The sequence below is a fragment of the Octodon degus genome, unplaced genomic scaffold, assembly GCF_000260255.1.
Source record: "Octodon degus isolate 3935 unplaced genomic scaffold, OctDeg1.0 scaffold00122, whole genome shotgun sequence".
NCBI classification, from domain to species: Eukaryota; Metazoa; Chordata; class Mammalia; order Rodentia; family Octodontidae; genus Octodon; species Octodon degus.
The window spans coordinates 2,769,979-2,789,882 of NW_004524698.1; the positions used below are offsets into that span (position 1 = coordinate 2,769,979).

Consider the following 19,904-nt stretch of genomic DNA (forward strand, 5'->3'; position numbering starts at 1 on the left):
TATATATCAATAACTTTTGTTGGTATCTGCTCTGGCTGGCTCCCTCTTCTTACTCCTAAGTCCTCCTCTCTTTGGCCATACTACTGCTAAATCTCAAATTTTTGGCATCTGTTATATCTATTTTGGCATCTGAAGATTATATGTCTCCTGTTTTCACTGGAAATAGAATTTATGGAGTTTCTTACTGTCTCTTTGTTGGTTGTATAAAATATGCAGCAGAAAGATTGTTAACAGATTTATGTAGCATGTTCCTCCTGAAGTTCTTTCCACTAAAATTTAATCTAGTTGTCATTGATTGACAGCTGTAAACTTTTTTTTTTTTTCATTTTAGAAAGAGCTCATGTTCTATTTTTGTACTGGATATCTGAGGAGGCATTTTTGACTATTACAAAAGTTTATTTAACAAAAATTTAATATATGAAAATGTGTATGACCCAATCTTCAGTCAGTGAAAGTAGCACTTGGAGGAGGGGCATGAATTTTTCTGCTGAGCAGTCATTATTTAAACTCGTCCCAAGGCTTCCAACATGATGATACTATTTCCTCGTATTACCACCATTCCAATGTTGTTCTGTTGCCCACTAGTTGCCATCTCCACACATTCCTCTATCATAAGATTCATGAAGGGATCAAATCCTCGCAATATTCCTTGGACATGTCTGCCACCATTCAATTTCAATGATAACTTCTTGTCCATAAATTTTTTCAGCTTGGGAGGGTGAGCATGGCTCATCTTGTCTAGTCGGCAGGCTCAGGGAGCCTTTGAAATGGGCAGCTGTAAACTTCTATCAGCATACATTCTTAGATAGTAATGAGGAACTAATACTTGGAGTTATGACACCAATATAGACCAAATAAATAAAGGTTAGCTTATTGCTTTGATGTCATCCTGGTGTATAAGAATCGTATACTCTTTGTTCCCATTTCCTTTGCCATAACCATATCACCTGGCCATCTCTAACAGAAAAGCCAGGAAATTGAATATTTCATTTTTCTAGCTTCTGTATTAGATATGACCAGAGTAGATAAAGGTTGGGTACAGATGTTAGGTTTGCCAACACTAGTACTGTATCATCAACAGTTTCACTGGTGAGTTGAAGCATTGGTACCAGTTCAGGCATGTTGATACCATGTGTCATACTTCATGACAAATAATAGTCCCATCCAATTTCTCAAAATTGTGCATTACCACAGCACACCTCAAGAATAAGTTTGACTGAAAAAAAAAAAAAACCAACATACTCAAAAATAAGATTTTTTTTTTTCTTGCTGGAAAGATAGCTCAGTAGAATAAGTGCTTGTCTGGCAAGTGCAAGGTCCTGAGTTCAATCCCCAGTACCACACACACACACACACACAAAAGATTTTTTAAAATCAAGTATTGTAAATTGCATTCCATGACCTTTAAATATGTGACATCACTGTCTCAACCCAACAGTAATTCATTCTTGCATACTTGTCTTAAGTTACAACCAGTAACTTAAGACAAAACATCCTTCAATTTACACAAGATACCTTCTTGGAACATTTAGACAGGAAGTAGAGAGTTATACTTTATTTTTTGATCCATAAAATTGTGGTAAGAATTGTAAGAGAATGAATACATTATGATTTTAAAGAGCATTCAGCTTGGAAATTAACCAAAAAAAGTAATACAAAAACCCAAAAAGAAAAAAGCCTCAGCTAAGGGCTCGGGAGATAGCTGAACTAAGTGCCAACCTGGCAAGTGCAAGGGCCTGAGTTCAATCCCCAGTACCACATGCTGTGCCAGCCCTGGAATCCTGGGCAAGTCGTGCTCGCCACCGAAACCAAGCGTGGTGGCACACTACTATAATCCCAGTGCTATGTAGGCTGAGACAGGAGGATCACTACAAGTCTGAGCTTTGTAATGAGACCTTGTACCAAATAAAGAAATAAAAGATTTAAAATATTTTTTTAAAAAACTCAGCTAACACAAAATCCTAGATCTTGTGTCTTCATTTGAACCAACAGCCTTCTGGTTGCTATGACCCCACTTCTCTGTTACCAAATTCTGTGTTGGTTTATTTTCTCTTGTTGCTGGGAGAAAAATACCTACCACCCAAGGTTAAAGGATGAAAAGTTTATTTAGCTCACAGTTTGTAGGAGTTTTTGTCCATAATCCAAGGCAGGATGGCTTGGCAGTGGGGCAAGTTTTTCTGTAGAAGACAGCAAAAACAACAAGAGCCCCCGGCCCCATACTATATGCAGGCTACCTGCCCTCGGGTTGGTGTAGCACTCACAACCCAAACCCAGCACTGGACATCCTTCTGTGAAAAGTCTGTCCCCCCATGGCCACACGCAGCACTGAGGGAACATATAGACACAAGTCATAACAGTACCAAATGAAACACATTAGTGAAGGTCAAACTGTGATCTACTGCTAGCTATTGACCATCTGTAGATCACTGTTTTTTTTTTAATAGCAAAAGGCAGCTTTTTAAAAAGTACCCTCTTGCCTCAGAAGAAAACAGGTCATATTTTTAATTAGTAGTAGGTAAAGGGTCCAGCAGTTTGTCTATCCTGATGGTGGTCTCTTTGTCAAATTCTCCATATTATTTTTTCACATCAATTAAGTTTCATCTGAGATAATAAGGAAAAATGGACAAAATGATTGAAAACCATACATTATTTTAAAATTAAATCCATGATACAATTTTCACTCTGGTGGCTACAATCACACCTAGATTTTTATGTTCATGCCTACTCTCCTGGGTGCCCCAAAGATAAATATCAATTCTTTCTAAGTATTAATGTCTCTAACACAATATTGATTATTTCATTGTAAGACTCACAAATCATCAAGGGGCAGTTGAAGGCAGCAATAACCTTTGCCAAAACTGGTACTGTGGTTGATCAGCTGCCCAGAACATCCATCACCAGTTTAGAGAAGTTAACTAGTGAACTTGTTCCCCACCAGCAGTGAAAAAGGTAGAGATTATTGCTTAATTAATCTTTATATTATGCTAGAAGAATGTGTTGCATTAATCTTTGAATCTGATTGTAGAAAACGTGAATTCTTTAGAGTGCAAATGTGACATACTTCTTGTTAAAATTGTCTATTTGACAAAGGAGATTGGTTAGTCATTTTGAATTTAAAAGGCTAACAGATAATTCTAAAACAGCTTCGTGACATTTCTATTAGCTACATGGGAGACATTATTACCATCTCTCCGGATGCTCTTTGCTAATTCCTTTGGAAAAGAATCATATTACAATTTTTAAATAGATACTGGTTTTATTTTCAATCAAGAATCCTCAGGGTGCAGCATAAATTAAACTTGTAGCACTTATCTTTAACAAGCAGACTCTGGCAGTGGTGGGAAATAGCACACATGCCAATAGCTATCATGATTCAATCAGGAATCTGCTATGTTAATTTTTTTCATATAATGCATAATTTTAATATAATTAAGTGAGAGATAGATTATGTTTAGATAAAAGGGATCAGATCAGATGAGGAGCTCCATGTACTGTGCACTGGCTGTCATCCGGACTTCATGGAGAGATCAGGACCTGGAGGTCTCCCTCGGTCTAGGTTTGTAGCAGCTGTCCATGGTCCCTGGTTGTGAGTTAATCAGTAGAGCATGTCCTAGGACTGTTTTGCTGTTTTCCTTTACCTGACAAAAAGTGAAACACACCAAATATTTACAGAAGTGCAAAGATACAATTACAGCTGTCCAAAGGATCAAAGAGCAGGGCAACTCCTGGGCCCCAACTCAGGACGTAAAAGTATGGTTTGTACTCTCCAAACAACTGTATCAATCTCAAAAACCAGGTGCCTCATTAAAGCCAGGAAACTCTTTCCATAGCACCTTTTCCCCCATAACATTTATAAGAATAGTTGAAAAAATAAAACTTTAGGATCATCACAGAGGGATAGAGAGCAAAATCGGGCCTTTGATTTGTGACTCAGTAAAAGAACAATTTGTGTTTTCTTTTGAGGTAGTTAGTTAAAATTGCTTTTTCTTAGAAAAAAAAAACATGGCTCTTCATTCAGGCCTACAGATGCCTCATACATAACTAAAAACATGATAAAACTTGGTATTCCTGTCTTTACTTTATATCTGGCTCCTCCATTATATTGAAACTTTCAATCAGATCCCTGTTTAGCTCTGCCTGTAGGTGGGTTAGTCACTGGGTAGCAACATCTGTCTAAAACTGGTCATTCAATGTTTATTACTCCTAAATTTACCTAACCTATCTCATCCCCCTTCCAGAGTGAGGGCACCAAGGTAAGAGATTTTCAGGGACATTGAAACTATCAACTTTTACTCCCTAAAACAGGAAACTCAAAGTCTCTAGTCATTGTCCTAAACTTAACATCACCCAAGAAATCTAAAGCTTTCCCTGCTGTCACCAAGCAGGGGACAAGGATTGCTCCTTGAGCCCTAAGGACTGCCCCTGAGTTTTGAAATTCAACTGAGATAATGATCCAGCCCACCTCAAGCAACCCTGAAAGCTTCTGCCTTTTTCTTTGTTCAGAGGCCAGTCTGATCTTCATTGTCAGACCTGTGTCTCCTTCAACAACTCAAGAAAAACACTTTTCCTTTTTTCCTATTACTTTTTGTTAAGGGACCAGCCTGACCTCTGCCAGTTGTGCCCAACTCAGATTTCCTTCTCCAGAAGCTGAAGTCTCCCTGCATTATCTTTTATTTTCCAATTGACACTTTTGCCTTATTTTTAATTTCCATTGTCACTGAATGAAGCATGTACTATAGCCCATGGCAAAAGACGCTGCTGTCTGGGTGAGGTGCACACCAAGGACAGAGGTGCCTGTTGGTGGAGTGAGGATGGTAATTGCTGGCCATTAACACCATCCTCCTGTCTCTCCTATGCACCCTCCAAAACCTAGCCTGTGAAAAATCTCTTTTTCCTCTGAAAAAAGTGCTATGTGGGCAGAGAAAATGTCTGTGTTTATAAGTAAGATGGGTGGGAGGCATTTCCTTGGTCCTGAGTGTGTTTTGTACACACATTGAAAGTTGCTTTAATTATGAAAATGTTTTCTCCTGCTGTTGGTGCATAATGGTGAGTAAGCCTTTTTGTATGTTAACTGTGGGAACATCTTAGATAGTGAAAATGGAAACAAAACTGCCGAGCATAAGGAATAACTGACTTTAAGAACTCTACCAGTAGGTTCATCAAATACATGAAAACATAAGTAAATAATGATATGTACATATACACTTACATGGTAGATGAGATGGTTTAAGACATTCATTTGGAAATAGTTTTTTTGTTTTTTATGTATTTGGTACAGGGTTCTCACTACACAGCTTGGACTCATAGTGATCCTCCTGTTTTCCGCCTCCCCAGTGCTGGAATTATAAGTGTGAGCTACCACACACAGTCTCGGTTGCTGGCTCAGCCTGGTGGCAGGACCAGCATGTCATGTGGGACCAGGGATCGAACCCTGGTCCCTGCACTTACCAAAGTAGGCGCTTAGTCCACTGAGCTAATTCACCAGCCCAGAAACAGTTTTAAATATTGAAAATTATAAGCTAAAAATATTGTGCAAACTCAAATCAAAAAGACTTTAATCTTATGCATAAATAAGCTGAAATTATAATTTATTTAAGTGAATACCCTTAATACCAAGGGCTTTAGGGATAATGTTGAAACTTTATTAGTTATTTCATAGCTCAGATATTAATGTCCTATACATACTGTGATTTCCCTTAGAAATATAACCTGTCTCAAACTTAGCACTATGATGTATTGAAATATTTCAGAGAAATCATAGTTCAACAGGTAGCCACTGGTAACAGTTGGCTAGGTAGAGATATCATTCTTTCTCACATTCTTATTATTATAGTGATTTTACATAATTCTGGGGACTTGGTTGACAGAGTTAGAATTTACTTAGGCCTTAATTTTTTGTGTTCCTGAGTCAGCCTATGGCAAAGAGTCACCTTCTTTGAGTGATTGAGTGAACACTCAGAACTATACCCCCTATCAGTGATTAGCTGAGTTGTTTTTTTCTGTTGAAACATAAACTAGGTACATTAAAGGGTCTATTGGAGCAGATACTGATTCATAGCTCTAGTATCCCCAGACCAAAAGCAGTTCAGTGAATGTGTACACTGAGGCAGTATGGGGAAACATTTATAGGATGCTCCCAAGAGCATGACAAAGAAAATATTTGTTTGGTTCAAGTGGAAAGACTCTGGATAGGTTAGTTGGCTTTGGTGCTCAATTTTAAATTCTGTTTTACTATCTATATGATGTGGTGGATTAGCTAATGGTCAACCTGAGTGGGTACACCCAGCTGCACTGAATCAGAGTGGCTCTGGGCATGGAAGGCCCACCTGAGGATTGCTGCCAATGGCATAAAAGGAGAGCTGGAGGAAACGATTTCATGGTGTTGATTTTCTCGGAAGAACTTGTTGCAGCTGGTTTGCCTAACACTCAATGGAGGAGCTCAGGTCCTTACTGTCTTGTAGGTGGCTGCTGTTCTCTTTGGGGGAGTGCTTATCTTCACCTTGACCATCACTTCCAGGCTCCAGTGCCAATCCCTCAGCCTGCTAGCACAGACTTTCTAGCTTTCAGGACTCACCTTTGGGCCCTCCTGGTGCAGAGCCTTGATATGGACTTGCATGAGACACTGCTGTGGGCTCTAGGTCTCCAGATGAACTCATAGAGGACATTGCTATGGGCTTTTGGGCCTTGGCTAGACTCATGAGGGACATTGTCATGGGATACGGGGCCTCCGCTGGATTCTTTGGGTCTCTAGCAAGTGAACAGATATCTTGCACTCTTCTGAATTTGACTTTTTGGGTAAATAGTATAAGGTACTCCTATAAATTTTGGGCCCTGTATTAAATCTATTCCCTTGTAAACCTGGGCTACAATACATGAAGATAAATTTTTAGTTGCTTGTGTAGCCTAATGAATTACTAATTTATTATTATTATTATTATTATTATTATTAATTATTGCAGTACTGAGGATTGAACTCAGGACCTTGCGCTTGTCAGGCAAGTGCTTGTTCTACTGAGCTATCTCCCCGGCTAATTAATTATTTTAATCTGGACTAAATATCTACTAACTGACCAATCTGGACTAAATATCTACTAACTTTCATTAGCACCCCCAACCTCTGGATTTTGACCCTACCCCTAATTTTAAAGAACAAAGAACATCCCCTACTAAGAACTGGCTGACCACAAGGAAAAACCTCCCCTGGCCAACTGTCACATTACATCACCTGTCTTCTCCAGCCTTATTTGCTCTTCCTATGAAAGAAAAACTCCCTTTGCATGACTTTTGAGATACCAGCAGGTCTTAATCAGTCTTCCTTCTATTGCAATAGTCTGTCCCTCTCCTTTTATTGCAATAATTTAAAAGTCTCTCCTTAATGGTTAATAGATGATTTGTTTTTACAGTTTGGGCTAAAATATCACCCAATATCTATATCATCCAGAGACTGAGGGAACATATCCAAAAATGAAGAAAGTGGTGGTGGGAGGCCCTAGTCAAGGCTACAGTGGTAGAGTGGGGCTATTTCTTATTCTTGAACAACCAGCTTGCAATGTGGAGAGATGAAGTCTGCTTTCCAGGTCTAACACTACTGAATGCACATGAGCCTCTACACTTTTTCTCCTTGTTCACCTGCCCCCACCCCCATAGACTCTGACTGATCACCTTGAGGCCCTACAGAGTGGTGGCATCTCACATCAGGAGGAGCCAGACTCACAAGTCATTGCTCAGAGGAGAGGTACTTGACTGATGTGCTAAACCACTGGGACTCAGGCTTGTGACTGAACAGGATATATCTTGACTAATAATCATGGACTGGAAACTACTTTTCATGATTTAAAATGAAAAAGAATTGATGGAAGGATTTTAGGGTGCCAGAGAACCAGGAGTGACAGTATGTACCAGGCGAAGGACTGCACACTGAGGATTACTCCCATACAGAGGTTCCACTATGCACTTGGGGTGGCCCTTGCAGCTTGACCTGTACTTGTAGAGCCTGGGTGTTCCCTAACAAGGAAACACCAAGGAGATACCACTGCCTCTCTCAGCAAAGCGGGACTGTGGCAGCTGCTTCTTCTTTACAGTTTCTCATGTGGGAGCTTTGATTGAAGAACATAGCCCCATGTTCAATGACAGACTCAGAGGGAGGAGGCTAAGAAGGTGAATGTCAGCCTTACTTTGAGGAATCACAGATACATGAGGTAGAGAACCCCAAACATTGAAAGGATATTCAGAGATGCTGAGGCAAAAGGACAATATCTACAACAGTTAACGTTCACGTTCACAGGCCAGGTGTGGTGCTGCACACCTGTACTCACAGCACTCTGAGACCATGGGTGAAGATGGTTGAAAGTTCAAGCTCAGCTTGGATGATTTAGCAACTCAGTGAAAAAATAAAAACATGTAAAACATATAAAAGTGGTGAGAGATGTAGCCCAGTGACTCAATCTAAAAGCCCTTGCCTCAGTCCCTACTAAAATTTAAAAAAAAATCACTTTGATCAGTTGTGTACTCTGAAGCATTCCACAAATGGAGCGTCACACTACTGTCAGTGGACAGTAGACAGCGATGTGTCAAGCTTTCCCTTTCTGTATGTGTCTCCTCACAACCTCATAAAACTGAAAGAAAAGCATTACTGCCTCAGATTTCTCATAAAGTAATGGAGGTGGAGAGCAGTGAAGCCCTCTGTCCAAAGCACACTGCCCAGACTACCTGGCTTCAAAGCATGTTTCCACCACGACAACAGCCTGTTGCTGTCCTCTCAGCAAAACAGGTTTAAGACCCAAATGTGAAACTGATTCATTCTATGAAAGTGTCATTCAAACTCTGAAGCTGGCCTTCTTTGCACTCTTTTCGCCCTCTCTTTCCTTTTCTTGTTTTCAACATCTAATCTGAAATAATATTCTTATGCTTACCATTAATACTATCAAACCGTCGGTTAGCTTTTCTACTCTTCACTTATTTACCTTCTTTTTCCACATTTCAAAGACCCATCTATCAGACATTGTCTCAGTATACCACTGCATTGTCTCCCCTATTTACACCATTTAATATTAGTTCCATAGACAAATGTATATTTAATCTGTAACACCAGTCCTTGCACCTGTGTCTCAACAGGTATTTTTGGCTGGCTGGAGCTTGTTCTCAAGACAACTCAGGAGGGTTAAAGGTCACAGCACAATGTTCTCTAAATTCTAATATGTTCATAAAAATCTGTGCTCTTTGTCCTTGAAAGTCAGTTGTTCTAGATACATAATTTTGGCTCACATTTCCACTCTTTGGGTGTTTTAAATCTGCCACCCATTCACTTCTGGCATAAAATATTGTTGTTCAATTTCTGATATTAATCTCGGGTTCTTCCCTTTCAAATGGACTTAGTTGCTAGTCTCTGACCAGTGCATGATTTGGGGAATAACCTTGGGAGGTTTGAGAGGCTGGGGCTCTGTACCCATTCCTCTGTTGAGGATATGGTGGATAAGCAATTTAACTTCTTTGTGCCTTGCTGTAAAACAAGGGTACAAATATCACCCAAGACTGTTGTTTGTTTTGGATTGGGTCATGTGTTTAAAAGATCCCAGTCTTTCAAGTGAGGTCAGATATAACAACAGCTATATTTGGAATAATTCTCATTGCTGTAGAGAAAGAAAAAAGCATGAGTTTTAGGAGCCACAGAAAAATGAAAATTAGTAGTGACTCACAATTCTATTAACTTTGTGCAAAGCATTGTGTTTTGTGACTATAAGTTATTTCAAAGAACATCTAATTTAACTTAATTTTGAACAGAAATGTCAAGTTTCCCTGTTTCATTTGAAAGTCCCTATTTTTAGTAAGCTTTTACCCCTTATTCCTTTCAATTTTGGGGCCATATCCACAGAGAAAAGACATTGCAGTTAGCCCAGTCCCTGCATTCCTTAGATAATGCTGATCAAATGATCAATAGTTAAGCAGCTTTATCAGTTCTTTGCAGACCCATTAACTAATGAAGACACCCTGTAGCATGAAGAGTAGCTCCACATCCACAAGAAATTTGTTTCTAGATTCTATCTTCCTCCCCTGATTTCATACCAGTTATCCAGATTTCCAATCAAAGCAATCAGCTGTATGCTCCCTAAGGATGCATTGCTGCTATTTGGGACAAGAATCCTGAATAGATTTTTGGTGCGTAGGCTTGCTTCATATGGGAAAGAGGTTACACTGTGGGGACTGAGCAGTCACCATCAGCCTGGCATAGTTTCCAAAGCTTCTGCGTAACAGGCTGAGGGCCAGAGCTGGCCTTTCGTGTGGCCAGTACTACAAAAGGACAGAAAATGTTTAATCTCTGGTGAATGTCAGCAACCTCACTCTGCTCCCCATTTTCCTTTCTCTTCCCATATTATCTCTGTAAGGTTCTGACTGGCTGATGTTTTGAACAAAAAAGGCACTGGCTAAGCATGTGGGTCTTTCTCTACAATGCCTGTCTCGCTAAGAGGACAGCAACAGGCTGCTGTCATGGTGGTAGGAACGTGCTTTGAAGTCAGGTAGCCTGGGCAGTGTGCTTTGGACAGAGCACATCACTGCTCTCCACCTCCATTTCTTCAGGAGAAATCAGAGGCTGACAACAGTTTTCTTTCAGTTTTATGAGGTTGTGAGGAGACACATACAGAATGGGAAAGCTTGGCACATCGCCATCTACTCTGTCCATTGACAGTAGTGCAATGTTCCATTTGTGGAGCCCTTCAGAGTACACTATTGATTAACATGATTTTTTTTTAATTTAGTAGGGACTGAGGGAAGGGCTTTTAGATTGAGTCACTGGGCTACATCTCTAGCCATTTTTATATGTTTTACATGTTTTTATCTTTCTCACTAAGTTGCTAAATCACCCAAGCTGAGTTCAAACTTTCTTTTTTTCTTTTTGTGGAACCAGGGTTTGAACTCAGGCCCTTGCACTTGCCAGGGAAGCACTTATTCTACTGAGCCATCTCCCCTGCCCCTGAGTTTGAACTCTCAATCATCTTTGCCCACTGTCACAAGCCCATGCATTCAACCAGAGGTGGCCCCTGGAGGATGTGGCAGAGAGCAAGATCCCCCAGAGGCTGCCATGCTAGCTCCCCAATCTTGGGCCCCTTGCTTTCAGAGCCAGGAGGGAAGAACAGGTTATTGTTGTTTCAGCCACCAGGTTTGTACCAGAGCCCTTTCATTTTCATTGTGTGTGTGTGTGTGTGTGTGTGTGTGAGAGAGAGAGAGAGACAAATCCATGTGAAAACTTGCTTTCTTGAACCTCTGTATTTTTCATGTGAAAATTGAGAGAAGAAAATAGGATAGGGGCCGGGGAGATGGCTCAGTGGAATAAGCGCTTTCCTGGCAAGCACAAGGACCTGAGTTCAATCCCCGGTTCCGGGAAAAAAAAAAAGAAAGTAGGATAGGCAGGGGGTTTTATTGGGAAGTTGGAAGAAAAGACAAAACTGAAGAGACTACAGAGGCGTGGAAGGGAACCCAGGAGACAAGGCTACCAGACATGACACACACCCCTGTATCCCAACACTCTGTAATCCCAGCACTCTGTAATCCCTGGTAGGAGGATTGAAAGTTTGAGCTCAGCCTGGGCAATTTTCACTAAGTGTAACCCTGTCACAAAAAATAAAATGACTGGGGTCTAGTTCAGTGGGAAGGCTCTAGGGCCAATTCTCTTTACCAGAATAAAAAATAAATAAATAAATAAATAAACAATTAATAAAACATCAACTAGGCAGAAGCACTTAAGTGTGGGTGGGGAAGTGAGTGAAAGGGGGCTGGGAGAGCAGGATTCAGGTGGATGGTTTACATCAGCACATGGGTGCGATGCAGGTTTCAGGGGTTTTACTGCTGTTGTGCTTTGTTGTTGCTTGCTTGCCTTCTCTCTCTTCCTCACTTCCCTCCCCTCCCCTCCCCTTCTCCTATCTTTCTTCCTTCCCTCCCTTCGGCAAATTCTGACATGAAAAGCTCAGCACCTGGCCATGTTCTCCAGACATCAGCATCAGCAGACTAAGGGCACCACGGTCATTGTGCAGTCCCTGGGATACTAGCAAGGTCCAGACCCGAGACTGCTGATGGCCCCCACTCCACCTCCAGACCTTCCTGGGCACCTACAGCCTGGCCCTTTCCCTCTCACCTAGCAGAAGTCCCTTAATGTTCTGTTTCAGCTCTGCCCATGGTTCAGCTTCCGCCTGCTCTGCCTTCTCTGGAAATTTGCACCCTTCTCTTCTTGTGCATTCTCTACCCTCATCACCTCCAGTCTCACTCTGGGCAGGAGATTTGGATCCCCTTTCACTGAGAAAGAGGAGCAAAGAGGTGGACTGTCCAAGAAATTCTACCCAGCACCTGTGGCACCACCGCTGCTTTCTTAGGACACATGGTGGCCTCCAGGGTCAAGGCTCCAGTCCTCCCAAACAACTGCCTGCTGCCAGAACAGCTCTTGCCACACACAACTTCGATTTTGTTGATTTCTGCTCAGTGCCCTCCAGTGGTTCTTCACAGCTCAGGCTATAACCAGTCTTTCTTCATCATCCTTGGAGGGGCCTGGGCCTGGACCTCCTCCCTCTCTGAGCAGCCTTCCTGTCCCTGCAGGGTACAGCTCCTAGGTGCCACATGCTGCCTCTCTGAGAGACTGTGTGTTTCCCCACATGCTGCCCCTTCCTTGGCATCGCTTCCCGGATGATCCTTATTCTTTTAAGTGGGCTCCATCCAAGAAAACTTCCAGGATCACGAGCCTGCCCAAGATTTGTGATGCCAAGTTTCGATGCTGTTGGAGCATCTGCAGCATTTCTGACATGTTTTGCTTCTATGTGTGAGAATGAGCAATGAATGGGGGGCCTGCGAGCGGGACAGAGATGTGCGTTTCCATCAGTTGGAAGAGGATCTCGGCCGTGTGCCCAGCCCTGACCATGTAGCGCTATCCTCAAGCCAGTGCAGATGTGGAAAAGACAGGGGACCCAGGGGGAAGGGCACTGCATGCAGGGCTTGCACCCAGGGTAGTAGAAGGCAGGGTGGGCCAGGCCCCAGGGACCCTTGTGCTGCTACAGGTGGATCTACAAGGAGGGGGTGGCACTCTGCTTTTTTGTTGTTTTTGCTTTTGCTTTTTGAGACAGGGTCTTGACTTATAGTTCAGGCTGGTCTCAAACTCATGGTGATGTGCCTGCCTTAGCCTTCCAAATGCTGGATTATAGGCATGCACCACTGTGCCTGGCATCTTGGCTTTTATAACGTGGAAAGTTGTGGCCCATTTGGATTTAGGAACTCCTGCGGTACTCTCCGAGTTTTCCTTTTCTCACTCCTGTTAGGTCTGCACATCTGTACCCGTGCCCCCCAACTGTGACTGTGCTTGCCCCACCTCTATCTGTCCTGTGTGTCCTCTTTCTGCAGGTAGCAGAAGAGATATTTTCAGGAGCTCAGTTTATTCTACTTGAACCAACCCAGCAGAAAACAAGTATCCTTCCTTGAAGCCTGCAAATCACACGTAAGAAGAAGAAGCAGTCTGACTAGGGACTCTTCCAAGCAATTTAGTTCTTACCTGATTCTATTTAGGACTCACCTGTTCAAACACCATGTCTGAGTGTCTACAGTGTGCCGGGTAGAGGACACACAGCACCAAGTAGGGTGTATTGGTCAGCATTCTGTCATTGTGACACAATACTTGAGATATTGCATTAATAGAGAAGAAAGGTTTGATTTGGTTCATGGTTTCAGAGCTTTCAGTCCATAGTCGATGGACTCATTCCTTTTGGACATGAAATGAGACAGAATATCATGACTGGGAGAATACAAAGCCACTCACCTTGAGGTGGCTGAGACACAAAAAGAGATGGAAGCTACAGGAGTCCCAATATTTCCTACAGGAGTACATTCCTATGACCTAGTTTCCTTCTATTAGGCCCCTTTCTAACAGAAAAAAAATCTACTTCTTTCCAATAGCACCATGAGATGGCAATAAAGCCTTTGGACTTAGGTTGAAACCACAGTATAGAAAGACCAAAGGAAAGAGGCTAAATAATCACAGGATGAGGATGATGAGGGAAACTGTGGTCCATAGATTGGCAGTACTCACCAACTGGTGTGTGAAAGTCAGAGATCCCAACTGTGGCAAAGTACACCAGGGTCAAGTAATCTGCTAATGCTTCCTTGTCAATGACAATATGGAACACAAATAATGTTTTTAATTGATATTTCCCAGAAGTGGTTAAACAATAGGGAAAAGATCTGAGAACTAGCAGCACCTCAAGTAGAAACAGTCTGGTGCCCAGTGAGGAAAATGTCACTTAGTAAGTACATCTCAGAGGCCTAGTGCAGCTCTACTAAGGAATTCTTGTTTGTGTGCTTAATTCTTGTGAGAACCACAGGGTCCTTGTGGGAAAGTCTTCTCATTTTTAAAGAATTTTAGGGGGCTGGGGAGATAGCTCAGTAGAATAAGCACTTGCCTGGTAAGCATAAGGGTCTGACTGAGTTCAATCCCTGGTTCAAAGAGGAAAAAAAAAAAGAATTTTAAGCTAGGCATGGTAGTGCATGCCTCGAATCCCAGCACCCAGGAGGCTGACTCACCCACCTCTCTCACAAGGCCAGCCTGAGCAACATAAGTTTACAACCACTGTGAAATACATGGTGAGACCCTGTCCTAAAAGATCAAAATAATAATAATAATAATAATAATAATAATAATAATAATGATAATAATAATAATAATTTAAGATAATGGTAAAGATATTAATTTTTTCTCAAAAGAAGTTGCAAAAATGTACAAAGAATTTTTCTGGATGCTTTGTCCACTTTTCCTCATCTATCACCATAATACATTTTCAAGGCCATTGGCATTGGTACAATGTTAACAAGCTATCAGTTGCATTTGGTGCTCACTAGTTTTAATATGTGCATGTGCAGGTGTATGTGATGTGATGTGATGTGATGTGATATGATGTGTGTGTATGTGTGTGTGTGTGTGTGTGTGTGTGTGTGTGTACACTAATCAGGACACAGAATAGAGACAAAGTATTTTGGACTGGATTGCTGATCTTTTTTTCTTTTCTTTTTTAACAGTGAAATGTTCCAATTGGAAAATAAGAGAACATGCAGGGCTTGAATCAGAGGAGCCAAGATCGAGCTGGCCTTAAAGAAGAGATAGAAAAATAAGAAAAGATTCTAGCTTGAGTAGCTAATGGAGACACACTCTGACAAAGAGAATCAGATTGATTCTTCCAAAAGACAGGAGGACAACTGTAAGGGATGGGCTGGTGGGTTAGGGTTCAGTTTATTATTATCTCAGTCCTGCTTTCCTAGCTCTGGAATCATGATTTGAAGGAAAGTTTGATTCCCATGAATAATTCTTTTCAGGAGTCTGAGCCTTGTGGAGCTTTGCTTTTCCTTGTGTCCAGGTGATCACAGGTTTAAGACATTGGCAGGGATTTCCAGGTATAGCTGAATGCAGTCTTGAAGGGGGATGGGATCACTAAATCCAAGGCTAATCAAGCTCATTTGCCAGCTTACAACACTCCTTAAGTGATTAACCCACCTACCTACAGAGCTAAATAGGGATCAAAAGTTTTGCAATAAAAGAGAATACAAAACAAAGCTCAACTCCTGTTCTGCTTTTAGTACAGGCCTCAATAAGCCCTCATAAAGAGTCATAGTTTTCAGCAAAAATGACCAAGTCTCTCACAGAAAAAAACCACAAATCACACTTTTAATGAGTAGTAGGTTACACAGACTCAGTGAATTGTTAATCTTGAGCCAGATCCCAACAAACAGAAAGGAAAGAAACTGGGCCCTCACTTCCTGGCCCCATAGCGCTCCTGGCCAGTAAGGGAGCCATGGAGACCTACTGCTGTCAGCTGAAGGACAAGGATTCTTTCCTACACATCCTGGGAGGCACTGGCCTCACTGTCCCTGCCTGGCCCCAAAATGTCTATAAATCAGGGACACAAATGCCAAAGGCAAGGCCATAATCATGGAGAGGTCTCAGCAAAGGCAAAGATAGTGACACAAGGCCCTCAAGGTCAGGTAATCATCTCACAGCACACACTCTGAGGAACAGCTATCTGGAGGAGAGCAATTCTGTATGAGAACCTGTTGCAATGTGTGTCCCATGCCCTTGTGTCATGATTGTTCTCCCCGGGTAGAGAGCCAAACTGGAAGGGCCAAAACAGCAATGAGAAAGTTGGGGATTCACTGGAGTTTACTTGAACCCTTACAGGATGCTGGGAATTTTTGGTCTATCTTTTTTACAGGAGAGGTTAAAGCCCTAGAGATCTTCCTTTCACAGTGTCTGTCTAAGAAACTGTATCTTATCCAAGTTCTGACAAAATACGTCATGATTTTTTGCTAAACTTGGCTGGAATTTTAACCCTCAGCTGGGACACTTCAGTAACTATCTAAAGAGAAAGCCCAGAGCAGAACTGGTTTCTTGAAAGGAACAGGTGATGTCCAGGAGCCCTGGGACTGACTTGTGGAGGTCACACCCCAGCCCAGGGCCCAGCAGGCCCAGCGGCAGGTACGACTTTGTGTCCGCTCCCTGAGCAGGGCAGGCTAGGCAGGCCTGATGCAGTTAGCCCAGGGCATCATCAGTCTCTCCTCTGTTTCTGCCAGTATTTCTCCCTGCATTCTCTCACATTAGCCAGAGCCAAGAGTTGATGCCCCAAGGCACAGACGCACCAGAACCTTGGGCTCATCTAACATAGTGCTTTTCTGGGGTCTCTTATCTAAGTAGGAAGCAACTCTGATTCTTTCCCCAAGGTCTTTGGCCTCAAAACATTCTTTCTCAGAAGATGTTTCAGGGAAGCCACTAAAACCATCACATCACTGTACATTCCAGCCGCCCTACCTACCAAGTCTCTGAGAAAGCCGTAAAAGGGGTAGGAGGGGTGGTTTAGCAAGTCCCTGCTATGTGCTCAGTCATGAGGGTGGCATTATTTCAATCACACTATTGTTGTAGCAGCTAAATTAGATAGAAATATTATAGGCAGTCAGACAGGGCTAGTACCTCAAGGAGACAATATGGAAAATAAGGTGACTTTGCAACTTTGGAAGAGACAGACACTCTTGTTATGGGCCAGACCTTTAAACAAATGCTGCCACACACTTCCCTAGGAATGGGCATTATGGACTGACATTCTAAATAGGTATCAATCACCTTGAAAGAGCCAGAAAGAGTCACTAACTCAATGCTCACAGGAAGAGCCCCTATTCCTTATGCATGCCCACTTGCTATGTCACTTGCTTCATCATTTGATTCCAATTTAATAAACTTTACCTCAGCAATTGTACTTGCAGTCTTACTGATTGACCATAATCTTGTCCCACCTCATGTACGAGTTCCCATGTTCTCCATCTTAGACCCACCTCACCACATGGTTTTGCTCTATAAAAATCCCTAGAAAAAAACAGATTCAGGGGCAACCCACTTGGGTCCCCCTTCTGTCCCTCTCTCAGAAAGAAGCTTTTTTCCCCCCAATAAATATTCTATTCTTAGCCTCCATTTGTTCCTAAAATTCCTTCTTTGGTTTTAGAGCACACACACTGGTCCCAGGTACCTTTCAGGCCGGGAGTTTATTCCTCCATATCACTATGAACTTCCCGCAATGCTCCCATGGCACTCACCCTCCCATTTCCTCTCAAGCAGAGGCTCGTTATGCAGCCCACAGAAGTCTCACAGCTAGGAAGTGCATGAAACTTGAACGGGTTGCCTGACTCCAGGAGTCTGTGTGCTGTTCTGTGAAGAGAACTCATTCTAGAGCAGCCACTTTAGGTGGGTGGATGGGAATGAAGGAGTCAAGTGTAGGGCATCAGGGAGACTTTCCCAAACCACTGCCTCCATGTTCCTAATGCTCATGTTTCCTCCCTCAAGCCCTTGCTTTGCGTGTGTGTTGGTCAGGAGCTGGCACATGGATCCATGTCTCCTGCTCAGAGGCAGCCAGAGAAGCCTCCTCTCAGCTGTCTGATGCCTGCATGTACCCCTCCCTCTTTCCTGGCCCTCCTCCCTTCCTCTGACTGCCTAGATTATCAGTGACCTTCAGATTTGATGTATTGAACATCCCCAAAGGATATTCCCACTGACATTGAGCATGCTGCTGTGTGTAGCTCAGCAATAAAAAGGGGAAATTAACAGGCATTTAAATTCTAAAATTAATGAAGAAAAGTCAGAGTCTTGAGAAGATCAGTTTTCAGCTTTTCAAGGGGCCCTTCAGTTTGCATGCAGCACTCAGCTATGTGCGGTCACCAGCAGTTAGCTGTGACTCCATACACACAGTGACACAGTGGCTGGGAGCTGGAGAGTGTCGCTCAGCACCGGCACTTGTGTGCTTTGTGGCTCATTCTGAACAATGTGTCCTTGCATTTCAGAGTCCAAGCCCTGTAGACAGGTTTCCATGTGTTTGTCTAGAAAGCCTGAGTTTGTGTTTCCCCAAATGTAAGAGTTCTGGGACACAGAGTTCATAAAACAAGTTATTGGGATCTAATACATCACCCTGAGGCTCGTTATGTTAAGGATTGGCTGCTATTAGGCTTTGGAACTGACTGGATCATGCGGTCCTAAGTTCATTGGTGGTTTAACCCACTGATGAAACCATAATTTGATGGCTATTGAGAGGCGATAGAAATAGGAGGTGGGTCCTGGTTGAAAGGAGCAGATCATGGAAGTGTGATCTTGGTCCCTGGCCCTGTCCTCTCTTCCTCTCTGTCTTTCCCTCTCCCTCTCCTTCTCCCTTTCCCTTTTTCTCTCCCTCTTACTCTCTCCTTCCATGCTTCCATAAGGCAAGCAGTTCACTACCACTGTGTCCTACTTCACCACAGGTCCAAATCTTGTAGAGCTTCTATCTATGGACTGAATCCTCTGAAACTATGAGACAAACTAAATCTTTCCATCTTTAAATTGTTTATGTCAGGTAGTTTGTGCCAACAGTTGAAAGCTAACTTGGAGTTCCTTGTGCTAAAGAAGGAGACTTGATATTTTCTCAGGCTGCAATGTCTGATATGGCAGCCATGAGCTACATGTGGCTAGTAAGCACCTGGCACGTGGCTCACCTGAGCTGAGACATTCTGGATGTGTAAGAATCACACTGGATTTCAAAGCCTTAGTAGGAGGAGAAATGAAAAGCATCTTATTAATAACTTTTATAGTGATTATGTTCATAAAGTAATAATACTTTTATGCTTTCCACCATATTAAATGTATTTTTAAGTGAATGTTAACTGTTTCATTTTACATTTTTTTAATGAAGCTACTTGGCAATTTTAAAGTTACCTATGTGATTCATGCACTTCTGGGAGAGACCATTGGTTCTTTAGGGATAGAAGTGGTCTGGGGAGGTTGGTACCACCCTCTGGGAGCCCTCTGAAGACTCTGAAATGCTGTCTGGCATCATGGGCTGCAACCACACAGAGCATGGCAGGCATGAGGGTTGTGGGCTATCCTACAACTACCAATACAACGCAGTTGGGCACAGGAAAAGAGTGATCTCATGATCGCATCATTTCGGAATGTCTCAACAGACTTAAGACATGTGAGAATTGTTTTTAAACATCTTTTTTTTTTTTTTTTTTTTTTTTTTTTTTTGCGGAGCCAGGGATTGAACTCAGGTCCTTATGCTTGCCAGGGACAAGCGCTTATTCCACTGAGCCAACTCCCTGGCCCCAAGACATGTAAGAATTGTTTTTAACTGTGTAAACTTTTCTTTCATTCCTTCTTTCTCTCTTTCTTATTCTCTCTCTAAACAAAAGTTTCCATGGATGTAGATCAAGCAATGATTTATATTTTGTTTTATCTAGAATGTTAACGAGGCTGTTCATCATTTCAGAAATTCACAGCACTGCTGGCAGCGCTGCTCGTGGTGTCTGAGCTGCCAGCACAGCACATGCCCAGCGCGCTTACTGTGATTCCACTGAGGGCTGCGGTCTTCTCCCTCCTT

The 19,904-nt window shown here is 42.4% G+C and overlaps 1 pseudogene; it reads right to left on the bottom strand.

The window, feature by feature from the left end:
* Window positions 1–383: 383 nt before the first annotated feature.
* Window positions 384–733, bottom strand: LOC111812353 (annotated as a pseudogene).
* Window positions 734–19,904: the final 19,171 nt, after the last annotated feature.